At 32.8% G+C, this 25294-nt stretch overlaps 1 protein-coding gene and 1 long non-coding RNA gene across 13 annotated transcripts in view; both read left to right on the forward strand.

Moving 5' to 3' along the window:
* The window catches only part of Nlgn1 (neuroligin 1), an 816885-nt gene that overhangs the window by 269623 nt on the left and 521968 nt on the right, over nucleotides 1-25294 (forward strand). The gene's annotated exons all lie outside the window — the stretch shown is intronic.
* Nucleotides 1-25294, forward strand: part of LOC134471096 (uncharacterized) — a 133533-nt gene that overhangs the window by 85704 nt on the left and 22535 nt on the right. The window contains exon 2 of the long non-coding RNA XR_010040445.1: nucleotides 1-25294. This exon is cut by the window's left edge and continues 80119 nt beyond it; it is cut by the window's right edge and continues 22535 nt beyond it. This is a non-coding gene — a long non-coding RNA (uncharacterized LOC134471096).

The raw sequence follows: 25294 nt of genomic DNA on the forward strand, positions 1-25294 counted from the left end.
GTGTTTTCAAATGTAATCATTTCAACTTAGGAGATGCTCATTAACACCATTGCAGATAAAGAAGCAGTGGGTAGGAATACATGATAGGAAGTGGTTGTTGAGATAAATTTTACTCCATATCAAACTGACTCCAAAGCTATTGTTTTTTAGTTTTCTTAAGTGCCATATGCAAATGTAAGATATTTTGATTCTTTATGTACATAACAAATATACCTTATTTTATTCAGCATACTGAATTTCAAAGTTTAAGCAAAGTAATTTGGTTTAATTAACTCTTCAAAAAATAATTTGCTTTCACACACACAATAATGTCTTTTTAGACAGACTGTTTTGGCTTCTGGCACAATTAAGATATAATTTTGATTTTAAAGGATTTCATTTCTGTACAGTTTTCTAGGAAATGTATTCTGGATAGACTGATCGGCCCCTATAGTGTCTTTTTACTTTGAGATTCCAAGACAGATAAAATATCTTTGAAAGCGTGAATGTAACCATTAAGTCAGAATTTGGTCACTGTGCTTTTCATGTATGTATTTGTAATAGTGTAAGTCTGGAGGGTATATGGCAAATATATGTAAAAGACATTTATGCTCTAATTTACTTATAGGCCAATAGCTTTCCTTATATTCAGGCTTTGAAAAATAGACCATAGAAAGACATATGTGTGATATCCAATGAACTTAATTTTTAAAATGTGATGAAATAGTCCCACTGTATCCTTGAGGTCAGATGATACCCAATTTAGAACACATTGTAAGTATCAGTCACTAAGTTGGTTAGCTTTTTATTTTCTTTCTATTTTTAAATTACAGGTTGTGATGAAGATATTAGAAAATTGAATGTTGTTTTTATTTTAATTAACTTTGCATTCATCCCCTTTCAGTATTTTCTGTATGTAACAATTAAGATGGTAGCTAAGTTACTTCAGAACTTTATGAATAAAGAAATATTATTTCAAAAGCCTTTTAAAAGTACATAATCTTTGACCTACATCATATGACTCCAAAGTTATTGTTTTTAATAAAATCTGTATTGTAGATAATATATCTTTCAGTACTGGTTGGATTTAATTTCTGCCTCTATTTTCATCCACCATGCTTTCTTATGTCATCGGATGATTCTGATCGTGATTTTGGAGCTGACTGTTTAGCTCTTTTCTCTTTAATAATAGGAACTAATTTAATAATCTATGCCTTGTGCTATGTTAAAGATAATCATAGCACCTAACAGTGACTTCAGTTGAAAATCAGTTTGTTCCAGTATGATGATAGTTGCTAAATAAAGTCTAGTTATAATTATTAAGTATGACACAAAACATTAAGAGCCCTGTGGATATGAAGAGAAGATATTTAAGTAATATTTTATGTACAGTTAAGACACGTTTCTAGGTTTTACTAGTTACTAATATTTTATCAAAATTAAATGCATCAATAATTTAAAATATCTTTAAACACCTTTATAAAAATACTACCAAGGTTCCCTTTCAATTAGTATTGCTGAGTAATTTTTGAGGACTGAAGCTAATGTTGTCACCATTTTCTTTCAACTCCTGCATAAAAAGGGCTGCCAGGAAGTCATGAGATTAAAGAAAATAAGACATTAAGTCCAATTATCAGACAGGCTTGAAGGCAATGATTCCAGATGGTGAATCCTGTGTTGATAGAGCAGGGAGAAACTGTGAAATAAATCAAAGCTGAAATCAAGGAATTAAGTAATCAGAACAAGATTAGATCCACTGAGCAGCTTGGACTGGGTTGTCTGTATATGGCAAAGCAAAACTAAAGTAAACATGAAGAGAGAGTGTCTGTGAGTGATATTTACTGTTCCTCCACGTCAAAGGCTCACATAGGAAGATAAACACACTCTCACATGGGTGAGAGGATTAAAATCTGAGATTATGAAGTAGGGGTGATGAGGATTCAAACTATGAGAAGAGAGACTAAAAAGAGGCACGGGATACTCTGAGCATCACTTAAGTGTACTCCCTTGTCAAGGCAGCTAAAAATTAGCAGGTTATGTGAAAATGTTAAAACATTTTATGTGGAAATTCATTGATTTAAAATCAGAGGACAAAGCTTAACATTTTTGTTACACTGCTCAAGTAGCATTTTATAATATAACAATATTGAATTTAATTGTGAACACTTGAATTCCTCAATTCAAAATTATTTGTTTGTTTGTTTTTCTTGTTCCTTTTTATTGGTACCGGGGATCGAACTCACAACTGCCTGCTTGCAAGACAGGCGCTTATGCTGCTGAGCTAAATCCCCAGACCCTCAGAATTCTTTTAATATTGTAGTATGGTAAGAGAGTGAACTCAAAGTATTAGGATTTTTTAAAAAATCAACACAAAACCCAAAACATAAGGCTGAGTGTTTAATTTTATTAATTATTTTACTTTCTCGATTTTTTTATTATTAAAAGGGGCTTCATTTTTTTTTAATGTGGGCTGTGCTTCAAGTTAGAATTACTTGTTCAGGGGGCTGGGGATTTAGCTCAGTGGCATAAGCGCCTGCCTTGAAAGCAGGCAGTCGTGAGTTCGTTCCCTGGTACCTATAAAAATGAAAAAGACCAAAAAAAAAAAAAAAAAAAAAAAAAAGAATTACTTTTTCAACATTTGTTAATTCTAGGTTGGACTCTATTTGGACAGAAATAAGAATAATAGTTTCTTGCTAGTTTAATCAAAGAATCCCTCTAAAGGTTTCTAGGGATGGTTAATTTTTATTTAATCCTCTTAGAAAATTTTTTTATCGTCTTCTCATGTAACTAAACTATTGATAATCAGTGGTTCCCTTACCCAAAGGAAAATCAGTACTGTTTTTAAACAGGTCCTGGAGAATCACATATAAAAGGTGAATTGTGTGTGTGTGTGCTGTGGTGATATGTGTCCCAAGCGGTGGTGACTGTAGGTGAGAAAACATGTAGCACTGGTTCTGAGGTAGTCTAGTATTCTGGGTTCTCCTGAAGTTGTAAAGAAACTGCAAGTAAATTCTATAATCAGGCTACTTGAACTCAAATTCTGGACTTAGATACATGTTTGTGACACCATGATGGATTCCCTAGAAAAAATAATTCTCAATTAACCTCAATAAATCTTCAATAAAAAATCTTTTGTAATGCAATTTTTAATAAAGTTAATAAGTTGTATTCTCTACCCACACCTATGATATTTAAAAGTAATTATAAAATGATGTACTTTATTATATAAATGGATGAGCTTGTCTTCACTAGAAGACAGATGAAATAGTCATTGGCTTTTTCCTATACACAGACCCATGATACAAAAATGACTGAAATCAAACAAATATGAGTGGGCTGTGCTGGGGCCTCCAAAACCAGGAGCACTGCTATTGTCAGTCACCTAATTCTCCCAAATGATAATTGACTTTTGATAAAGCACTGAAAAAAATTCCTTTGGTTAATAAAACAGTCGTATTTGGAGGGGATTCTTGCCTGTATTAAAGAGTAACAAAAAGTATAAATAATGATATGCAAAATGAAGTTAGACTCAAGTAATTTTACAGTTTTTCACTAAATGTTTGAAATCCATATACATGTAGTACAATGCTTCATATTATGGGATTATTCAATGAATAATACCCAGCTGGCATGAATAACTCCCAGCAATGAAACACAGACCCTTCCAAATTCAAATGCAAAATACAAAATATATGGTAGAAGATGCAACTACTGTAGAAGAAAACTATTGCTCTAAATAAATGTATCAGGTTTTAAAATCTTTATTATATTTCAAAAAACAATAGTTTCTGGAAAAGCCTAAAATAATATGGAATAGTGGAGAAAATACTAGCACCTGATATAATGGGGATTCTGTACTTTGTGCTTAGAAAGATACACATTCAATTGGACTATGGAGCTAAACTACATTAAGCCACACTCTAGTCAGTTCCTTGACCTTTCAAAACTTATTTCTGAAATAAACCTATTCTTCCTACTTGGGAGTTCAAAGTCATAATGTATATAAACATGTTCTGTAAGTGTTAAGTCAGTTATAAACGTTATCAATGCTATTATACATACTTCCTTGAGTTATGACACAAGGATTTATTAACTGTTCCTGAGAAGGAATAGAATTCTCATTTAGTTTGATCTCCTGGGATAATGAACTTAAGTCAGCTGAATAAAATGTTTTGTTATGCTTTGAGCGTTGGCTTCAATAACTAGTTCTTTTGTCTTAGGATTTTGTCTTCCTCTGAGTTCTGCATCTCTAGACTATAGACAGCCACTAAAAGGTCACTCATGTTTCTTTTGAATCATGACACAACACTGAAATAAAGATATAGCTGTTTAGAGAGCCTTTTCATTGTTTTGGCCATTAAAATAAAGCTTTTTATCGAACACTTCACATATGCCAGACACTAGATTATGAAAAATATTGTAGGTGAATTACATGATCTAACTCTAACTGGATGTATAAAAACACTTAAGTGACAGATCTATTTTTGTAATTAGGTGAAATGTGATTAAATAAACAGTCTTTGAAGTCACACTCAAAATAACTCATTAAAATCTCATGGATGAAATTGGTAATTTTGGAAATACCTTCCTCCCATTGTCTTTCCTCTTCCTAAAATGGCATTGGGGAGTTTGACAAGGTGCATTTTAAATGCTCCAAAACGAGGAGTTTCTCTGTTTCTGCATGTTGGTGTTACATTTAATCTCTGGCTCTTCTATTTAGGCATACCAATTATTTATGACCTATGTCTGCAGTTAATGTGAGTTTTGTCCCTGTTCGATAGACCCTGACATACTCTGATTGGCTACTTAGCTTCCACTTGTCACCATGGAAGCTTAACCCCATGTTCTGATCTGAATTTCTTTCAGACAGTGCCGTGGCTTCTTCCAGAACACGGGCAGGCCTGGAACTCCTCAGGTCAACATCTTGGTCAGGCAGAAATTTGCTTGCAGTATGATAAAACCAAGGTTAGGTCTGCCCTCTGATTACTTCTACACTGTTTACCCTCCTTATACCCTTGTGAGGGTACAAAACTGAGCTGTGTTGCAAGACAGTGTGCATCATCTGTAAGGAGACTTCCTTCAGATGTCATGGAGGCTGGAGTAATGGAGAAGTCTTGGAAAGCGAGGACAGCCTCATCCTAAAGTGGCTTCAGATTTTCTTTCTTTCTTGCTCTTCTATCTGGGGCCAGAAGGAGTAAGTAGCATTTGATCGCACAGCCTTTTGTTTTTTTCAGTGCCAGTTTTCACTTTGTTACTTTAAAGGATAAGCCAAACGAATTTTGACAATATTTCTGAGGATCATGGCCTTGTTTGCAAGGCTCATATGTGGTGCAAAATCTTATTTTGAACATCGAAAGGTAAATCTTCTCTTGATATTTAGCTGTTTGCCTTTTACTTGTAATAAATCCCAAACATCCTACTCTACTTTGCTCTGTTCAACTAGGTATCTTGGATGGACGGCAGTAAAAATCTTGTTTTTAAAAATGTAAACTGCAGAAACACTTTAGTGATTTTTCAAAACATATCTTCCAGTACAGTAGATATTGTGGAAACACTAATAAAAAGAGACATGATCATTTATTGCAGGGTACCAGCATTCTATTTGTAGAGAATAGATATAAGAATATACAAATAAAATAAACTCTAGAAGTGTTATCGAGGATAAATTAGATTGTTAAACTAGAAGATATTAGGATTGTTAAAGAAAATGGTTCTGATCAGGTTTCCAATCAGTAATCATTAGGAGTAAAGGCAGGACTCAAGAATCCTTAGTGAGTGAAGTTGTTTTAAAGATGTCACCTAAAAAATGAAATGAAATGAAATAATGGTTTTGCCATGGATCTAGGTTGGGTGGCTTATGTTAAATAGTGTAATGCAGCCTAACCTATTCACAAATTCTCTGCTCTAAATAGGGTTATACATCTTCCCCAACATGCCTTACATGTTCAGTATCTTTGTGATTTCTATTTCTTATTACTGGAGTATCATCTTTCACTTCTAGGCATATAATTTTTTCTTGCTTACACATGTCCTTATTAATAAATCCAGCTCTGATGATGGTCACATCTAGAAATGAGCTGTCAGCTTTTGAAATTGCCCTATATGGCATTTTTCACATACCACCTAAATTATACATTGATTTCTCCCTGAATTGAAAGCTTTTTGTGGTCCAAATAATATATCTATGCTTTGTTCACTGTCATCTGCAAATATTTGGTGAATGTATGTGTGTGTGTGTGTGTGTGTGTGTGTGTGTGTGTGTATATATATATTGCATGGTATTGCAAAGAAATACCATGATTCTAGATGTCATAGAAACATCTAGTACATAAATGTTTCAAGTTTGTCATAATTTTATAATTTATGTCATAATTTATGCTTTTGTTTACACGAGCAATGAATGCATTTAACAATAAAAGTGCAATGAAGCATAGATTTTTAAACAAAGATTAAAAACTACAAAAACATAGATATGTGACTAATTACAGCTTGTATGTGGAAATTCAGAGCCAAGCATGGTTAGCAAAGGGAGCGAAAAGCAGGAAAATTTGAGTTTAAGCCATTTTTGAAGTGTAGGCTGAACAGGTTTGATGCCTTAGGGAAAGTGCCTTAGGAGAAGCTGTGAAAATTGCAGGAGTTGTAGAAGAGAGAACTTGCAAGTTTTGTGTAGAGTATATTAAACTCATGTGCCTGACTGAATTATCAGCTTGGGAATCTAGGTGATGGGGGAGGACATGCTTTGAAATTTGTGATTAGGAATCTTAATTATATTCAAGGGATAATTGGGAACCATTGTTGGCTTCTAAGAAGGGGAACTTGAAATAACATTTAGGGAATAATACTCCTACTCCCATCCTTTGCTCGTGCTGTTTTCCCATCTGGAGGATTTCTTTTCTTTTCCTACCAGCTTCTCACTTCTTTAAGCCCATTTTTTTAAGGCTTAATTCATGACTCTCCATCACTCAAGATTTTCTTATGATTCCAGTCTCTTTCTTTCTTGTGTATATTGCTTTCACTGCCAAAATTAGACTTCTAATTCACTATTCTTGGTTTCTTTTTAAAAAAAAAAAATATATATATATATATGTATATATATATATGTATGTATATATATAGTCTTTTGGTGTGTATGGAATTTCATTTTTGGTATTTCTTAGACCACTTTATTTATTTATTTATTATTATTAGTATTTGTGATACATTCATTGTAGAGAGTTGGTTTTTATATGTCTTGCATCTTGGGTCTTTTCTTCTCTCTCTTTCTAGATTTCCTTCTCATTTACAGAAGATCTTTCTCCATGGTTCCTACCATCTACGTTTTATTATGATGTTTAAATAACTTATCCTTTAGGTTTCACATATAGGGGAAATCATGCAATACCTAACCTTCTGTTCCTGATTTACTTCACTTACCATTACGGTCTTGGTTGCATCCATTTTCCTACTGATAACTCAAATTTTGTATTTCTTTATGATTCAGTGGTACTCCATTGTGTATAAATACCACAATTTCTTTATCATTTCATCTATTGATGGCCTTACAGGCATTTTGCAAGACTTAGTTATTGTGAGTTGTGCTCCCATGAGTTTGCATGTGTCATTGTAACATGTTAACTTTTGTGAAGATATTCAGATGAGGTATACTTTAATTGAATAGAATTTTTTATTTTAATTTAAGAAGAATTTAATTTTGGTTGTTTGAAGATTTCTATGGAGTTATACTAGTTTAAATTCCCACTGACAATGTAGAAAGGTTCCTTTTTACCCCCACAACCTATTCAGTGTTTGGTGTTTTTTTGAATTTGTGATGATGGCCATTCATTTTGGAGCAAAAGGAAATCTCAGTGGTGTCTTGATTTACATTCCTCTAATGGCCAAAGATGCTGAACATTTTTTTTCTTGTGCTTTTTAGGTCTTTTTACTTCTTCAGCTAACTGTCTATTTATTGTTTAATTATGTATTTATTTAGTACAATGTCTAATTTTTTGGAATCTTCATATATGCAAGGTATTAGTCTTCTGTCTGAGAAATTATTGGAAAAAATTTTCCCCTTTCTGTCAGGGGTATCTTTACTTTGTTGTTTTTTTAAATTTTTTTGTGTAGAAACTTTTTAAAAAAAATAATACTAATTTCTGATCTTGGTGTTATTTTTTGTGCAATTGGGTTTTGTTCAAAAAAATTCTTGCTTATTCCTGTCTTCCTTAGTTTTACCTGTTTTATTTTTTTAGGAAAGTAAATGTTTCTTAATATTTATGGTTTTAATTGATTTTATTTTATTTACATAATTATGGAAAATAAGATCTTGCAGTCGCAGTTTGTATGTTATGCTCTTATGTACTCCATCCCGCTTAGGTCATACGTAAAATCGATACTGACTCTCCTTGACATCTAGCTTCATCATATGCTGTGTTCCCATACCTAGTTCTGCATGATATTACTGTGTCTCAAATACAAAGCAAACCAAAACTATAAGACTTATTTGCTAGAGCACAACTAGTAAAGATTTCTCTAATAATAGCCCTTTATAGTTAGCAGTTTAGGGTCACAGCTGAAAACACCAGTTAAATTCCGACTATGGAAGGACTTCATGTGAAAACCAATACTGTAAAACATAGCATTATTTTATAACTGCACTAAAAATTAATTATATTATAGTTAGGTGCAAACATTTTCTTTGATACTGTGGTTTTCATAGATCAAAAATCAGTCCATTATTTTCAGGTAACAGTAATCAATAAATTTAAATTTAAAATACTACTAATATCAAAATACGACATTGTTATGATTCTTTTCCTATAGAGCTGTTAGAAATATGAAATTATATTTTGAAATTAATATTTTATTGAGCCCTTTAAAATTTAAAGAACAAAGTTATTTTGCTATTGAATCTAGTGAAACATGATATCTCTTATTTATATATTCACTGTCTCTTCAAATATAAAAAAGAGTAAACTACAGAACTTTATTTGGCAGTTATCACTTCTCTTTGTACAACAAAATTCTATTTCTGTTTCATTAAAAAATCAATAATCTTACATTTGTAGATGGTTAACTGTTAATTTATCTACATGTTCCCTGAATGCTGTGTGATTAATAGGCAATAAAAAAGTGATCAACTGTATTTTTTGAAAATGTCTCTTGAAAATATAAAATACTATATAAGTAAAAAATATGACAGTTTCAACTACATTTCTTTGCAGCTCGTAGGTAAAATAAGACTTATCAAGTATGTGCAGGGGGTGTTGAGAATCCCTGGTAACACACTGCTTATGTTTAACGATAATATTGAGTATTTCAGAAATGTGTTTGTTAGCTGAGATTTCAAAGTGTACAGAAAACTATAGAACCTTGAAGGAAAAATGAGTTTCTTGATGTCGTATGAACTGAAATAATACTTTATACTTAAAAGCTAACTTCTCTGAAAGATACTTGGAAGCCTTTACCTGCAGCACTTGTAAACCTCAGAATACATTTATGAAAGTGGGTTCTGTGAGCAAGGTTAAATGCAATGGAAAAAGCACTGGTAGAATACTTGAGAAGGTCACTTCCCCATCAACAGGCACTATATGAAGTTAAAAATTTGTACTGATCTAAGAAAAGCTTCATCACACAAATGTCTTCTACAGTTCAATCAAATCTAGTTTCCTTGCTGTACTTCCAGGTTCAAATTTGTGATTTAGACAGATTTGATCTGCTCAAGTATACACTGCAAGTAAAAGTAAGAAGTAGTCATGCGACATTGACTGAGGAATCATGTATGGCAATATCCTGGAAAACAATAAAGCAAGTTATTTTGACATCTCAAAGCAAAATTAGATCAAATGGAGGGAACCCTGTGATGGTGGAGGCAGTATTTTGGGTGACTCGTGCGCCATCTCTAATCTCATTCTTAGTATATTTTCGAATGTTGGACTTTGTTTCAATCATGAGATTTAAGAAGGAACTAAAATAAAATTTACTTTCTACTCATGGAAAACAAATGGTGCTACTGAACATTCCTTCATGATAAGCAGCTTGCAAATATGTAATTTATGAGTAGAAAATAATAGGCAAGGATGGAGCACAGAAGAAGCTCGAACTTTGCCAGTTCTTTCAAATCCTGTAATCAGTTAGTTTAAAATTGATATAATGTGAGAACCCCAAAGTCTGAATAATTCAAAGGGGGAAAAAGCAAAAGAAGGATGATAGGAAAAAGGGAGATTGACTTTGTGGAGATAGAAAAAGGATGTGGGAAAAGAAGACAGAGGGGAAGGTAAAGGAAAGATTAGTAAAAAGTTCAACATGAAATATTTATATGTACCAGTGCCCCACAATGAATACATTTATTATGTATTGCACATATATGCTAACCGGAATATTTTAAAATATTTATTAAATAAAACTATCTTTTCGATGAAAATTTCCCTTATTAAGCATCACATTGACAGTCTGGTTTCATTCATGTTTACTAGATATTTAAGCATATTAACATTTCTTCTCCACAATTAAATAGCATTAGAAAGTTTTATCCTCTTATATTAGCTGTAGGACATTTTAACCATGTTTCATGGGCTTTATAGGAGCAAGATAATGTTTGAGGGAAAAGATAATGCAAAAATAGTAAACACAAAATGTGTTAGGAAAACTTTTAAAGGGTGAGTTTGCATAATGTGGTAAGAATACAGTGTTTTATGCTTATTTTGGTTCTTTGAAATGTCCTCAACAAATATTTTTAGAAAATATTTAGAAAATGCTGGAAGTAGTAGATTGGAAGACAAAAATAAATTAAAAACTATTACTGTAGGGCTACTTAATTCATGCTACATAAATAAATTTGTAAAGTATAAAAGAACATTAATTAAAGACAATGCATTGGTGATATTGAGAAACAGGGTATAGAAGAGGAAGAGGAAGAAAGCAATTCTTACAAAGCATAAGAACTGAACTCTAGTGTTAACAGAAAGAGTTCATAGACTGGTGAACCATTACTGATTTTCTGTGACATACAGTACATTATTTGTTGCTGGCTAGAATGAAACTTGGGTTTTTTCTCTTTGAGCTGTGAACTAAGTAGGATCATTTATCAATTATATGTCTTCTCTTTGTTTTAAGTCAGTGATCCATTTTGGATCACTAAGCATGAGCTGTAACAAGATGAAACACCAACAAACCATTTAAAAATGTAGAGGTGCTATACTAAACTGAAAATAGTTTGACCACTTTGGGGCCAATTGAGATGTTGAAGCTTGCAAGCAGTGAAGTGGTCCCATTTAATATTCTTCCATTTATTGAGATGTGTACATCACTGAGGGCCTCAAATAAATTAAGGTATAAAGTCATTCAAGAAAACATGTTTTCTTGTGCTCAAAAAGAAGCAAGATTAAACGAGGTTAAGATTATTTGTTGGAGTGTATGGGTAAGTAAAACATGTTTCTGAGCATAGCTCTTGGTATCCATTGTGAAAATATGTCATGTTTTCCTAGGTGCTATTGAAATTGTCACTTGTCTAATATATTTCAGCTGTAACTGTTAATTAGAAGGTGACATTATAAAAGTTGGGCCTACAGAATGTGATATCCTTAGCTGGAAGATTATTCACAAGTGTAATTTTACCATGCCTTTTATTGACACTGACACAACCATAACACAACAAATTCTTGCAAAGAATACCAACAAAAAATAAACTCTGAATTGAGGCAGATGTATAGTCCACTGTTAGCCCTCTAATGAAATATGGACAGACAATTGAAAAGGTTAAAAAAATTCCTAATTTATCAGATTCCACTAACATATTCCCCATTTGTCTTTATTCGCCCTAATTTTTCTACTTATTGTATTAATATGTTAAGCTTTGGTTTTAGAGCCTTTTCCAGAACATTTTATCCACATTTCATGGGTTTTTGTAGCCAAAAATTTCTAGTTGAGAATTTTTTAATTATTTTTTAAAAAGGTGCACATTTTATGGCCTAAATAACCAGTAAATATAGCATGAAAAATTAGTTTTTCAGAGAAAATGAAAGCATATCTACCTTCTATACCTAGAATTACTCAGAAGTAGAATTACTTCTGTACCTAGAATTACTCTTGTTCTGTAGTTTAAAATATGCCATAAAATGGGACATTATGAATAGACTTACACGTGTTACATTCTGATTTTTACTTGTAATCAATAGCTTGGGAATAAAAATATATTTAATGTTGGAAACAGTGCTTAGTTTCCCAGTTTGACCCACAAAATACTCCTAAAGCACAAAGTATACCCACAGGGATACGTTCATACTCAGGCTTTTGAATCACTCATTTATTATTCTGTGCCATTACAGAATTTTATTTGAAAAAACTGGGCCTAATATTCCAGTATTTAACATGACTGTTTTACCCAGTGCCACTCAAAATTGCATGCTACTTGTAAAGTAGAAAATGTTGGAAGCAGTAGAGGTGCTATACTTGTTTTGGCTTTTCTCATATCTATTAGTCCTGTATGGATTTTCTCCAAACTAATATTATAAAAATGCTATTTGCAAGCACAGCTCAATCAGTATGCATCTCTTCAGGCAGTAAAATTTAAGGTGAATTAGTCTTTGTCTTTCATTCAGTTTCCTATGCAAAAAATGCAGAAAAATACCTATATCATAGGATGTCACTAAGCATTTCAGAGAAAGTTTGTAGAATGCCTAGCACGGTGCCCAGAGTATAACAAGAGATTTAGAACGGATTAATCATGTGTTTACGATTCTTTACAGTGCCTGTGAAGGGACTAAATTCCAACTAGCTTGACTAAAATATGGAAATCTATTCAGTTACATCATTCAAGAAAAGACAATAATATTACAGAGGCAGGAGGTGGGAGCAACTGGCCCTCAGGAAGGTTTAAATGTTCACAGCATGGCCTCTCGATCTTTCACTCCTGCTTCTCTTGGTTTCTTGGCTTCAGGGCCTATTTGGGCATTATAGCAGCTCCCTATGAAAATAATAAGCAATGACCAGGTTTAGCTCTCATATTTTACATTTTACAGTTATGACCACTCAAGTGACTTTCACTCTCGGCTCTTGTTCTTCAAACCTCAAAAAGGACTTCGACTTTCCCTGTGGGTTCAGAGATCCACTTACCGCTCAACCAGTGCTGAGGCCCAAGACCAGAGTTGCTCTCAACTAAAGTGAGAAGTGTGTGTGTGTGAACTCCCTTGAAGAGGGAGTAGACTGCAGTGACGGCAAAAATCAAAGACAGTGCTGAGCAAAAGACTGTTTCCTACTAGCTGTCTTTTATTTCTTTTCTTTACCTTCCTTCTTTTTCTTTTTCTTTATCTGAGAAGAATCTGGTCTACTAGCAACTGACAGAATACAAGTTAGGCTACTTTCCTTGTTGCTTGTGTGTTTTAGCACATAGAAATGTTGCCATGTATACAAGAAATGAAATTCTGTAAACTAACACACTTCCATGAGTACATTGTCTGTACACCCAGAAGATGTTTTTCAGATAGAGAATACACATTTGAAAAGAGCAGCATACTCCATAGAATTATATTGCCGTACACAGCTAACATTTTTATAAGAAAAATATTGGTTTCTCTAAAAATAGTTTGCTGTAACCCACAGTGTTATAGTAGTTATTATCTATTAATATCCATGCTATAACTCTCATTGCATTTTAAAATGTAAGCAGAAATAATATTGCCATATTAATCACTAATTTTGATCCTGAGAAAAGTAAGATTTTGCCCCCAAGATTTGCTCACTAACATAAAGATATGTCTGAATTTCAGTTACAGGAAAAGTGCATAGTTTTCTATTGAAAAACCTTAATGAAAGTTAGTGGCACTGTGTTAGAATCGCAGGCTTGGGAGTGGGTCAGAGCTGGTATTTTCTATCTACTACCTGTCTCTCTCTCTCTCTCTCTCTCTCTCTCTCTCTCTCTCTCTCTCTCTCTCTCTCTCTCTCTTTCTCTCTCTCTCTTCCTTTCTTTCTGTCTCTTTCTTTTTTTGGTTATGTTTCTGTAGGGAGGTGACTTTACCTGTGTAACTCTCGGTTTCTACATCTGCTAAAAGAGTCAATAGAGATAATAACAGTATCTGCCTCCTAAAATCTTTTGTGCATATTACACACATGGTGCTGGTAGAATATTTGATAGAGTGCTTCAATGGAATTTAATGGTAAAAAAGTATAAATGCTCACTAATGAATTTGGTTACTACTTTTAATCTTTTGTCTTATTTATTGGAATATTTTAGTAAGAATAAGAAGGCAAAATAGAAAGGTTTGCATTGGTTTTTAGACAATGTGGTAAGAAAAAGAAAGTATTTTTTTAAACTGTTTTTAACTTTTTATCGGTACCAGGGATCGAACTCATGACTGCCTGCTTGCAAGGCAGGTGCTTACGCCGCTGAGCTAAATCTCTAGCCCCCAAGAAAGTATTTTTAATCTAAAGTATACTGATGTCTATTTTCTTATATAGGAAAGATCCTTTCTGTGATTGGCGGGTAGATTATGCAATTTTCATACATTTTTCAGATTATTGAGGCCATTTTGCAAATGCATTCTCTCATACATTCATTTGAAATCAATAGTCTAAAATAAGGCTTAAAAAGTGAGAAAATTTTTCTTTCTATAAGCTCAATCTATAAGATAGTTTAAAAAGTGTTTTAGTGTCTCAGGCATATAAATCCTTCCAACAATCATTCCTACAGAAGCTGGCTGATTTGTGGAGATTTGCAACTACCAAACACTCAATAAACACTATTTGAAGATAATCATGCTGATGTTTTTTTCCTAGACATGGAAATTCAGGAGACCAGGGCATCAATTTGTGATACTGAATTATCAAATGGAGGATTGTTTTCTTTACACAAGTAAAAACAGAATCCTTGAATGACCATGCATTTTTTCATATACCTATTTTTCCATTGAAGAGAAACCAAATATCTGACCAACCATTCCAACCTGATGGATTTTATGTATCACCCAATGGAAGAACAATCATACCTGCATTTTTTTTGACACATAGAGCTTTACCAATTGATGACCAAGTCCGTTTAAGTGGTAGGTTCAATCACGAACCATTTTTGCTTGTTTGCTTGCTTGTTTGTTTGTTTTTTTGAGTCAGTATCTCACTGTGTAGCTCAGGTCGGCCTTGAATCTGTTTATGGAGTGCAGGCTAAATTTCAACTCACAGCAGTCTTCCTGTTTCACCCTCCTCAGTGCTGTGTTTGCATGCATGTGCCACCACAGTCAGATACTCGGAATTTTTTGTATCTCAGTATATCTCACTATATATCTTACTCTATACTCTGCCTCATGGATTCCATAAAAGAATTATGCCAACAAGAGTAGCACTATTTCTAGGTGATTTTTATTTATAATATTCTAAAATTTTCATTGCACTTCCTGTATACAAAGGAGACAAACATTCCTAAAGAATGAATAGTTGATGTAGAGAAGACTTAATTTTGCTATTTCTGAGTTTGATTCAACCTGGATGTTGAAGAACATCAGCAATGAATTGGGGAGAAACAGTTGACATTGCGCAATTTAAAATCAAAATTTGTTTTAAATTCTTAAAAACATAAAAAAGTTAGGCTCCCTTGGAGCTCTTTAATAATTGCAAGATCAGTTTTCATAATTCTAATCTACCTGAATGTACTGGTAAAAAACCAATAGGTTTTTTTGTAAAAAAAAAAAAAAAAAAACTATCTTAGGAACATTTAGTTACTGTTCTACTGTGTAAGTGAAAAAAACTAATGCAAATAATTTGATGATTCAGTGCTAAATAATTTTAGATCATTTATTTGTACAAATCTGCTGAACATTTTTCACTAGGATTGTAGAAGTGTCTCAGTTTTGACTTAGTTCTTTACTTTGATATTAATATCAGTTATCTTTTCGTAAGTCATGAATTTGAAGGCAAACAATTCTTTAAATTTTCTTTTCTTTGAATTAACATTACATAAATTGTAAACTTATTATTTATGATCTTAATACTTTATACTGCAATATATTGTAATGTATCTGTTTTTATATCTGATTGTATGTGCTCTTGTAGTCTGCCTTCTCTTTGTAGTTGGAGCAAATATGATATTTATATTAAAATACATTTGGCTCCTAAATACAAAATATGGTTTTGAAATTACAGAGCATGTCATATTTTATAGAAGTTACCTCAAAATGATCAAATGTGTGTCTGATATGCTCAGTGATTATGTTTATTCAGCTCTGTAATTTATGTGATTTGATTTTTAGATTCCTAAATGTAAGCACGCATTTGTTTGTATTTTCCAGTAAAAACAAGAGAAATTTTAAGAATAGGCATGACCTTCATCTAAATTTTGTTATATATTTCATGTACCTTATCTATTTTCCATTTTAAAACCCAAGTTTCATGATGATTTACCAAACATGAGCACAAGATAAAAGAATGAAAACTAAATGTCTGATAGAATTTAGAAGCCTACATTCATAAACATTAAGGCAAAGTCAAAATCTACTCGACATTAAATATGTCAGGTTACTCTTGTCCAACATTTCTCTTTCACTCTGCTTTGACCTAAATTTCTAACTGATATTCTTATCCAAATGTGTCATGAGGGCAACCAGATGGCCTGGTTTTTGCAGGGAAGCAGCAAGAATTATCCTATTTCTTACGGATTATTTGAAATATGTTGTTCTTGCAGTAAATCGGAACATAAATTTCATGTTTCAATGAACTAAGCAACGGAACAAGAGCTTTTAAAGTCACTGCTCTGAATCCTACCCATAACACTGAGTAACCATGCAGGCTCTGTGATGCTGAATTCTTGTCTCCTAGCCTTGAGAGTGTGAAAGACAGGCATATATGACAGACAAAAATTTATGTAGTAAGCTTTCTGGGTAATAACAGGAATAAATAAAGGAATAACAGTAGGTAAATTTTAGAGGACTTGTTAATAGAAATGCTTAGAAGTACCCCATAGTTAGTGTGTTCTTGTCTTACACCAGTAGGGAAAAACTGTCCACCACTGAAAGATCAGAGAAAGATGAGAAAGTCAAAAAACTAACTTTACTGGTTGCGGAACACAGTATTGCACAGTGCACTGGAGCTTAATTTATTAAGTGGACCTTTGTGGTTAAAAAGACGAATTCATCTACCAAATTGAGCAAATTTACATTCTTTTCATCAGAGGGAGGAGACCCAGCATAGTTAGTTATTTATCTTTTAGGAAATAACTGGATAAGATATGAGCAATGGAGTAAATCAGCATAATGAAATATATTCCCCAAATACCAAAAACTGCATGCTCCTGGGAAATATGTTAAAATATTGTTGTTAATTATATATCTACAAAAATTCTTGTAAATGTGCTCATGTTAATCACTACTGCAAAAGTGCTATATTTTCTTATTTTTGTAACATTCCTTTTCCTAGAAAGATGCAAGATAATTTTGAAAGTGATCAAAAGAGCCAAATTAGTACATTTTAATTAAATCTTAGAGAAAACTACCTTGTTATCTATGTGAACTTTGGTTACTACTTTCTCAAGGTATCACAAAATATAACCAGATTTCTGTTTTACTGTAATGTTTGTAGTTTGGACTCCACAGGTAGAGACAAATAAATTCTACCATAATTAAGATTGTAGGAAGAAAAGTGAATGATAGTGGTTTATGTTTTTGTAATGAGTTTCCTGTATTGAATGCAGAAATTCTGTCATATTTTCATGGAGTTGCTTGGTATCTATACATAATTAAATGACTACATTCCCATTTCTTACATGTCAACTTTAGACAGAAATATGAACTTGTGTTTTTTGTGTCTATTATCTGAATCTAATTTCTGTCACTTTTTTCATGTGAAAGATTTTTCTATAAAAACTATAACTGATATATGTCAGGGCAAACCAATCATGTTGATTAGGGCACAATGTACAGGTATCTATTTGGGAATATATAATAGACATTTTAAAACTCCTAGACCTCATAAAAGTGTCAGAAAAAATCCAATTAAGGTTTATCAAAATGTTTTGTTGTGAACCATAGGTAGAATAATTCCCCTACCAAAGATTTCTATATTCTTCTTATCCCTGGAATTTGAGCACATTACCATAAATAGTAAAAGGGATTTTGTAGATGTGATTGCGTGTCTGGAGACGGAAAGATTTTGCTGGATTCTTTGGATGACTCTAATGTAATATAACAGTACCGTAGAAGAGAGAGGCAAAGAGGGTCAGAGCCAGAAAAGAAAAATATGATAGAAGCAGAAGTTAGTGGACTGCAGCCACAATCCAAGAAAGGTAGAAAATATGAGCAGTCTCTAGAAGCTGAAAGATCAAAGAAGTGATTTCCTTTGAGTCTCTAGAAAGAGTCAACCCTACTGATTTTAAATTTTATTTTTCTGTATTGCAAACTGAACCAAGTGCCTTTCCAATAAAGTGTACCCTAAGTCTTTTCATTTTTTTGATAATTTAGAGAAGGTTATCCCTAGGTCTCTAAATTGTTTGACTCAAACTTAAAATTTTGCTAGAACAATGTTAATACTTTTCTGGTGTTTTGAACTGCTATATTGTTCTAATTTGTTCATTGGAAACTAATGCACAGTTATGAATCTAATTTTTGTATTTTAGAATACAGAATTCTGGTGTTTAAATTAGAACAGTGACCCAGAAACAACCTCAAACTGTACTCTTCGGTCTTTTGGAAAACACAACGTTAGAACGTATCTATGATTTAAGTCTATCATAACTGATAAACTGGAGCTTGAAGCAATAGATGACTTGCTCATGGTAGCATGATTGGTGACAGAGACAAGATTAAATTTGGAGCTATGAAAGCCTCTCAAATTTTTGACACTTAGTTTCTACAGCACTGCTTCATGTGTCATGATGTGAAACCTGTTGCATGTCAAAAGTGTTGAGCCGATTCTCAGTGTTGTGAGGAGGAGGAGGACATAGCTGAATGAGAGGACAAAGGAACAGGGCTGGAGAAGTATCACTGCACAGTGTTACTAGTAAACATCTAAGTCCAACTCTAGACAATCAGTAGCAAACTCAATGGTTATGACCCTACTATCTAAGATACTTTGGAAGGCAAACATAAGTAAATATAATCATAATTAATAACATATTTGCAAAAAAGTACTACTAAGCAAGCTTTGATCATCATGTGCAAGGATTTTTCCTCTTAATCCATATAGTATTTGAATAATACGATACTCAGAAAAGAAATAGGTTCATGAAGAAATCATATGATCGTGAGCTCTTTTTCTTGTCCTACAAGGCAGGAATACTTGCCTTTTAATTTGGTGGAGGATGTATACATATGTTTTTCTATGTCTTTGGAAACATACTTGTGTATATTTTAGAAGCCTGGGTTTGTTGATAACACTTCACTGCAATGCCATCAGTTTCTATGGAGACATTAACTATTGTGCAGTTTGGAGGGAAAAAAGACTCTAGCTTTCTGTTGCTTTAAAACTGTCTTGCTTGCCTATCTCTTCCACCCATTCAGACATAACGTTAAAATGGTATTCTTTTTTGAGCACCACCACTTGAATGTCAATATGACTATAAACATTAGTGATTTAAACACCATCCATCAGAAAATGAGATCTTCCTTTCCAGTCCCTTTTTAATGCTAAACATAGTGTTTCCTTGGTGTGCCATATAAATCTATAACTTTTTGTTACTTTGTTACCTGAGATTTTAAAAATAATTCACACACTGAAAGTTACCAAGAACTTCAACTTTGTTCTTTTGCACAGCTGTGGTGCGTAGATAACTTTCATTCATGTTAACTGAAGTAATATTTGGATGTTAGTAGGAAAGTACCTTTTATAGAAGCAAATTAGTATTAAGGCATTTCAGAGAATATTTTTTTCTATGTAGGAAAAGTATGGTAATTTAACTCAATAAAGGAATTCTACTTTAGTAAATTTTTCCTGAATTATATGGGACTAACCTGCCCTCTCTTGCCTGATTACTTGTAAAGAAGTTTAAAATTTTTTTTGATAAATCAGCAGATAATATTCTGTGACCTGAACTTCTGTTTTATAAAAATACTGACTATATTTACTGGTTAGACCTCTTGATTGGTTTTAATTTCTTCTTAAAAAAAGATTAATATGCTTTACTAAGGTATGAATTTAAGTCATGTAAATACTGAAACAGGTACAAATCACTAAATAGTGCAATTAAACATAACTTAAAGCCATTTCTAAACATAATTTCAGGAAAGCAAAAAGTAAAAAATAAAAACAAATTCCTGTATTCAAGTGTATTTTAATTCCAAAGTTAAATGTTAAGTGTTAACTGTGAAACCATGGAGATAGTGTCATACTTTGCAGTCTAAGTACTTTTAAGTAGCACAAGGTCTTTCAACATAATTAGCACAGAATATTGAACCCTGCCAGAAATATGGGATTCGTCATTAAATTTAGAGGCTTCTTTATCTCTCTAAGTCTAATCATGTGTGCAGAAGACTAATTGTTAATGGCTTGCTCTTTATTGCTCATAGCTTTCTTTTACTATAAATGGAATGGTCTGCTTTGTGAGAAATAATTAGGTTTTATAGGACTACCTGCATAGAGTCTTTTGTTGAGTGTCTTATGGTTTTGCCAATTCAGATCCTGAGAGCAATTAGAGGCTGTGATGGAACTGTTCCTTAAATCACACATATTGTGTTATTGCCTGCCTTTTTTTTTAACCTGCAGTAGCAGATGCAGAAGCCTCAGTTACTTGCAAATGCATAAAATGATACAAAATCTTGGTTTGGGAGTCCTGAGCTAGAGAGATGAGCATCTTGGATAACGTAGGCCTAACATCCTATAGTTTGCATTCCTCTCCACATAATTTTGTCCTCAGTATAGGATAGAAACTATTAATCAATTTCTAAAGTAATTTTGTGGCTTCTTTGTTTTAAAGCTGGTCAGTGTCGGTAGCCAATCTGTAGCGTTTTTGTATGCACTCATTCTGTCAGAAGCATTCATTTGTTTCTCATAGTAAGATGGGAATCATCTGTTGCTCAGTGCAATAAGTAATGGGAACAATTTTCAAAAGTGCTCCTGACAGTCCTAAAAATCAACACTTCATTATTGATAGAACTCAGTTTACATGATGAGTAGACTCAACCGGTGAATTCTAATAAAAATGTCTAAAATGTTACAAGTTTGAATAATATATTGAAAGATAATCCATCATGTTATTGTAAAAGTATTTGCTGAGCTATTTTGGCCACCAGGTTACCTTGGAATTATTTGTCAAATAACGCAATGATTTGGGAGCCAGTTTTCAAGTATGCACTCAGTGAGTTACAGTAAACTCTGTGTACCTGTTGTTCCATTTCACTTCCATTTAGCTTTTTATACTCTCAGAATTTTCAGTGTAGTAGGCTCCATACACAGAGGCAAGTGTACTGCTGCTGCCACGTAAATTGCTAACAACCAGGGTACTTTTACTCTTGTTGGTTTTTTTAAAAATTTTTTTTCTTTTTTTTTAAGTGGAAAATTACTTCTTGTAGGCTTTTTACCATTTCAGCTGCCAAGCCATCTTTACTCAAACCCACAGTGTCAGTCATCGTCAACCCCCAAAGGACACTAGCAACCTGAGCCTGTGCATGTACAAATCAGTGTTTTTTCAGCTAACATCCTTTTGAGACTCTTTTACTCAAATAACTGAAGTTGGACGAATTTGTGGCCTATATCTAATGGCAAACTTAAAACTAAGTTTGAACAATATCACATGAAGTTGTAATGAAATATATTTCTGGGGAGTTACTGTTTTTGATATAAAGAAATAGGTCATAGTGGAAGCAAATAGTGATATTATGACATTTATTTTCTGGGTTTCTTTTTCTTTTTAATTCTTTTCTTGGGTAAAGAGAACACAGAAATATGCCTTTTCATTACCTGGAAGATTCTATTTTGTGCAATGGATTTCAGGCAGGGAAAATGTTTTTTGCTATTTTGAAGCATACCTGAGATTTGAAAATGTAAAAGAAAATTATAGTTAAGCAACTAACCAATTAAAATAATTCTTGAAGATTAATTCACAGAATATTCTTTTACCAAAATGTGATGAAGAAAACAGAAAACTCAGAACATGAACAGGCGGAAAGTTTTAATTTTAATCATTGGAATTTTCTGATGATGAAAATGTGTGGAAGACATTATTTTGTCATGGAGAAAGTCTAGCCACTGGCACCATTTTATTTACTTATTTTTGTATTTATTTATTTGCTACATGACAATACTTTCCATTCAGAGTATGATCGCATAAACCTGTTCATGCTTTGGCCTTTGTCTCCTCACACACAAACACATACAAAAGTGTTAATTTGTATTACTTATGTGCATGTCTCATGAAAATCAGTTGTACCCATGATGTTTATGTAATGTTCAGAGGATCAGAGGATCAAATATAACCAAGTTGGATTATTTGAATAATTTATCACTTTATTTGAGGGGGGTTGGAAAAATGCATTATAAGTGTATGACAATTTATAACAATAATTTAACTTCAAATATTAAAATAGAAGTAATTTACATAGTCCTTGCAATTAGACAAATGATATTCTTTTTTTTTTTTTTTTTGGAGACAGGGTCTCCCTATGCAGTTCAGGCTGGCCTTGAGCTCACTGACAAATGATATTCTTGTTAACTAGGAAACAAAAGTTTCTTGTAGTTCTATTTTGAAACATAAAAGTAATATATTCATGTTCTCCTTTCATTTAAGGCATATTTAAGCATATATCATTAAATTTAGATACTGCATTTATTGTTGTATTATTTTCTCTCTTAAGATTATAATGGCAACTAATTTTTTATTTTCATTTGTCATTAGTATGCAGTACATGGTAATTATATTCTTCATGGAAAGTGAGTACTTGTACATAACATATTTCATTGTATGTTCATTCTGCTTCTCCTCTCTTTCCCCTCCCTCACTCTATCTTTTGGTTCCTCCTTCTCCCCCACCTTTTTTTGAGATAAACTATCACTATGTAGTATCGGCTGGCTTTGGACTCACTGTGCAGCCCACACTGGCCTCAAACTTTCAGCAATGCTCCTGCCTCAGGCTCTGGAGTGCTGGGACTACACTAAGCTCAGCCAGTTTCTCTTTTACAAATCATATATTTCCCTATTTCCTGTTATGCACCTTTTATTTTGCTATATAGTTTACATTTCTCATATGAGAGAAATCACATGATATTTAAATTTGTATGCCTGAATTATGTAACTGAAAGGGAGTTCAACATCACAGTCTAAGATGTATCTATTTTCCTGCAAAAGACAGACATTTATCCTCTTTATAGCAGAATATAAGCCTGTTGTGAAGAAAGGCCACATATTCTTTGTCATTCATCTGATAATAGGCATATTGGTTCTTTTCAAGATTTATCTACCATTAATTTTGCATATATCTATGTAATATGATGTCTTTAACTGTTTCAGAAAGACGTAGACGTTAGACGTATATTTTTAGTTTTTCTGATATATATCCATACTGATTTCCATAACACTTGGGCTCATTTACATTGCCACAAAGAATGTAGACTTGTTAATACATGTAAGTTCTCTCATTTAAAAAAAAATTCCTGTAAATTAGGCAATTCCATACGATTAGGGTTCCAACTATTTGCAAATGACTTCATCATAAACATTACCACGCAAATCTTCTTCATATATCTTTTCATACTTTTTTAATTTTCTCAATAATCTAAGTTTCTGGGAAAAGATTTGCTGTGCCAAAGAAGTTCAAGCAGATAGAAAAGTTCAGGCAGATAGTACTTTCTACCGTACATTCCCTCAAAAATACATATGAAAACTTTGTTTTCCACGCACCATGTTAATATTGTCTTTTGTTTTACTCTACTAGATCTAGTTGTCTTGTAAATCTGCTGTCTTATATTGTATGGCTATCACATTCAGCAGACATTATCAACTCCAAAGCCAAAAATAACTATGTATAGATATCAATCTACACATTAACACATAAATCATGTAGAAATAGATTTAGAAATATAGTTATACATATAATTATTCATAGTTATAGAAACAGATATAGACAATATGTAGACAAAGACACACATACTCAGATACACACACACACACACACACACACACACACACACACACATCTTTATGTTTTTTCCCCATAAAAAAAGCCTTTGCTTCTATAATTTCATCAACGTAAAATTGGATTGCTCTTCATGTGCCTTGATTCATCCAGTAAGGCTGAGCTCAGATTCTACTCTATGTACACAATAAGACTTAAAAAGATTATTGCTGTGAGAGTTGTTATCTCCCTCTTTGGAAGGACAGTGAATATTCTTCTGCAGTATATTATGTTGCCTTTTTATTTTTGGTTAGGCCTATGTAAATTTCACTGCTTGCGAGAAAATCTTTTCATTACAGTAACTGTGTCTTACCTATGTCTTTGTCCATAGATGTGCTAGAATATGGTAATATTTGTTGATTTGCAGAAGATACTAAGTCAGTGTTGTGCACCTCCGAATTTCCATTCCTGTCTGCCATAAAAGAGTTGTTTTTGAGAAACATGTTGTCAAGAAAATATATGATCCTTGGAGTCAAACAATTTGCCACTTAATTACTGTGTGACATTGAGGATAGTCCACATCTTCAGTTGCATTGATCCTTTAACTGAAGAGAATAACAATATATTTTACAAAACAGTAATGAGTAATGAACAGTATAATGCTTGAAAAATGCTTCATAAACTTTTCTAAAAATATAAATTATATCATTACTAAAGATAGGATTTCTGAATTTTTTATTAGCAGAAGGTAAACAAGAACACTGAGTTTCCCTCTCTCACTTTGTAATCAGTAGTTTGAATCATAAGAAACTGGATGGGGTGCAAGATTCCAGATGCAAATATCGTGACCATATGCCTCCATCAGAAACTATTTAGTAAAAGCAGAAAGAAAAATGAACTCACAAATAGGGTTATACTCTCTTTCCTGTATGATAAAATAGTTAAATTAATGGCTAAATCTAATTAAGAAGCTGAAAAATTACAATATGCCTGCTGCCAATACTAAACCCAATGGTCTGTGAGATGGAGATATGGAAGCACTCAAAAATTACTTCAACATTGTTGAATATTAAGGAGATTTTGCACACCTATCCTTAGGAAAAAAAAAAAAAAACAGCCCCTGCAATTACATTTTGTAATTTGTTATTGGTTAAAAAATTAATGACTTTACTGCTGTAGTAAATGGATCATCACAGGTGACAAAGCACAGTTTTAATTAACAATGACAGGTAAAACTCTTTACAGTCTGACCAAATTTATATTAGCACTTATATTAAGAAACTATATTTTGAGCATCATAGTTTTACACTAATACCAAGA

The sequence above is a fragment of the Cavia porcellus genome, unplaced genomic scaffold, assembly GCF_034190915.1.
Source record: "Cavia porcellus strain 051 isolate PalLab524CR breed Dunkin Hartley unplaced genomic scaffold, mCavPor4.1 scaffold_17, whole genome shotgun sequence".
In the NCBI taxonomy this organism is placed as follows: Eukaryota; Metazoa; Chordata; class Mammalia; order Rodentia; family Caviidae; genus Cavia; species Cavia porcellus.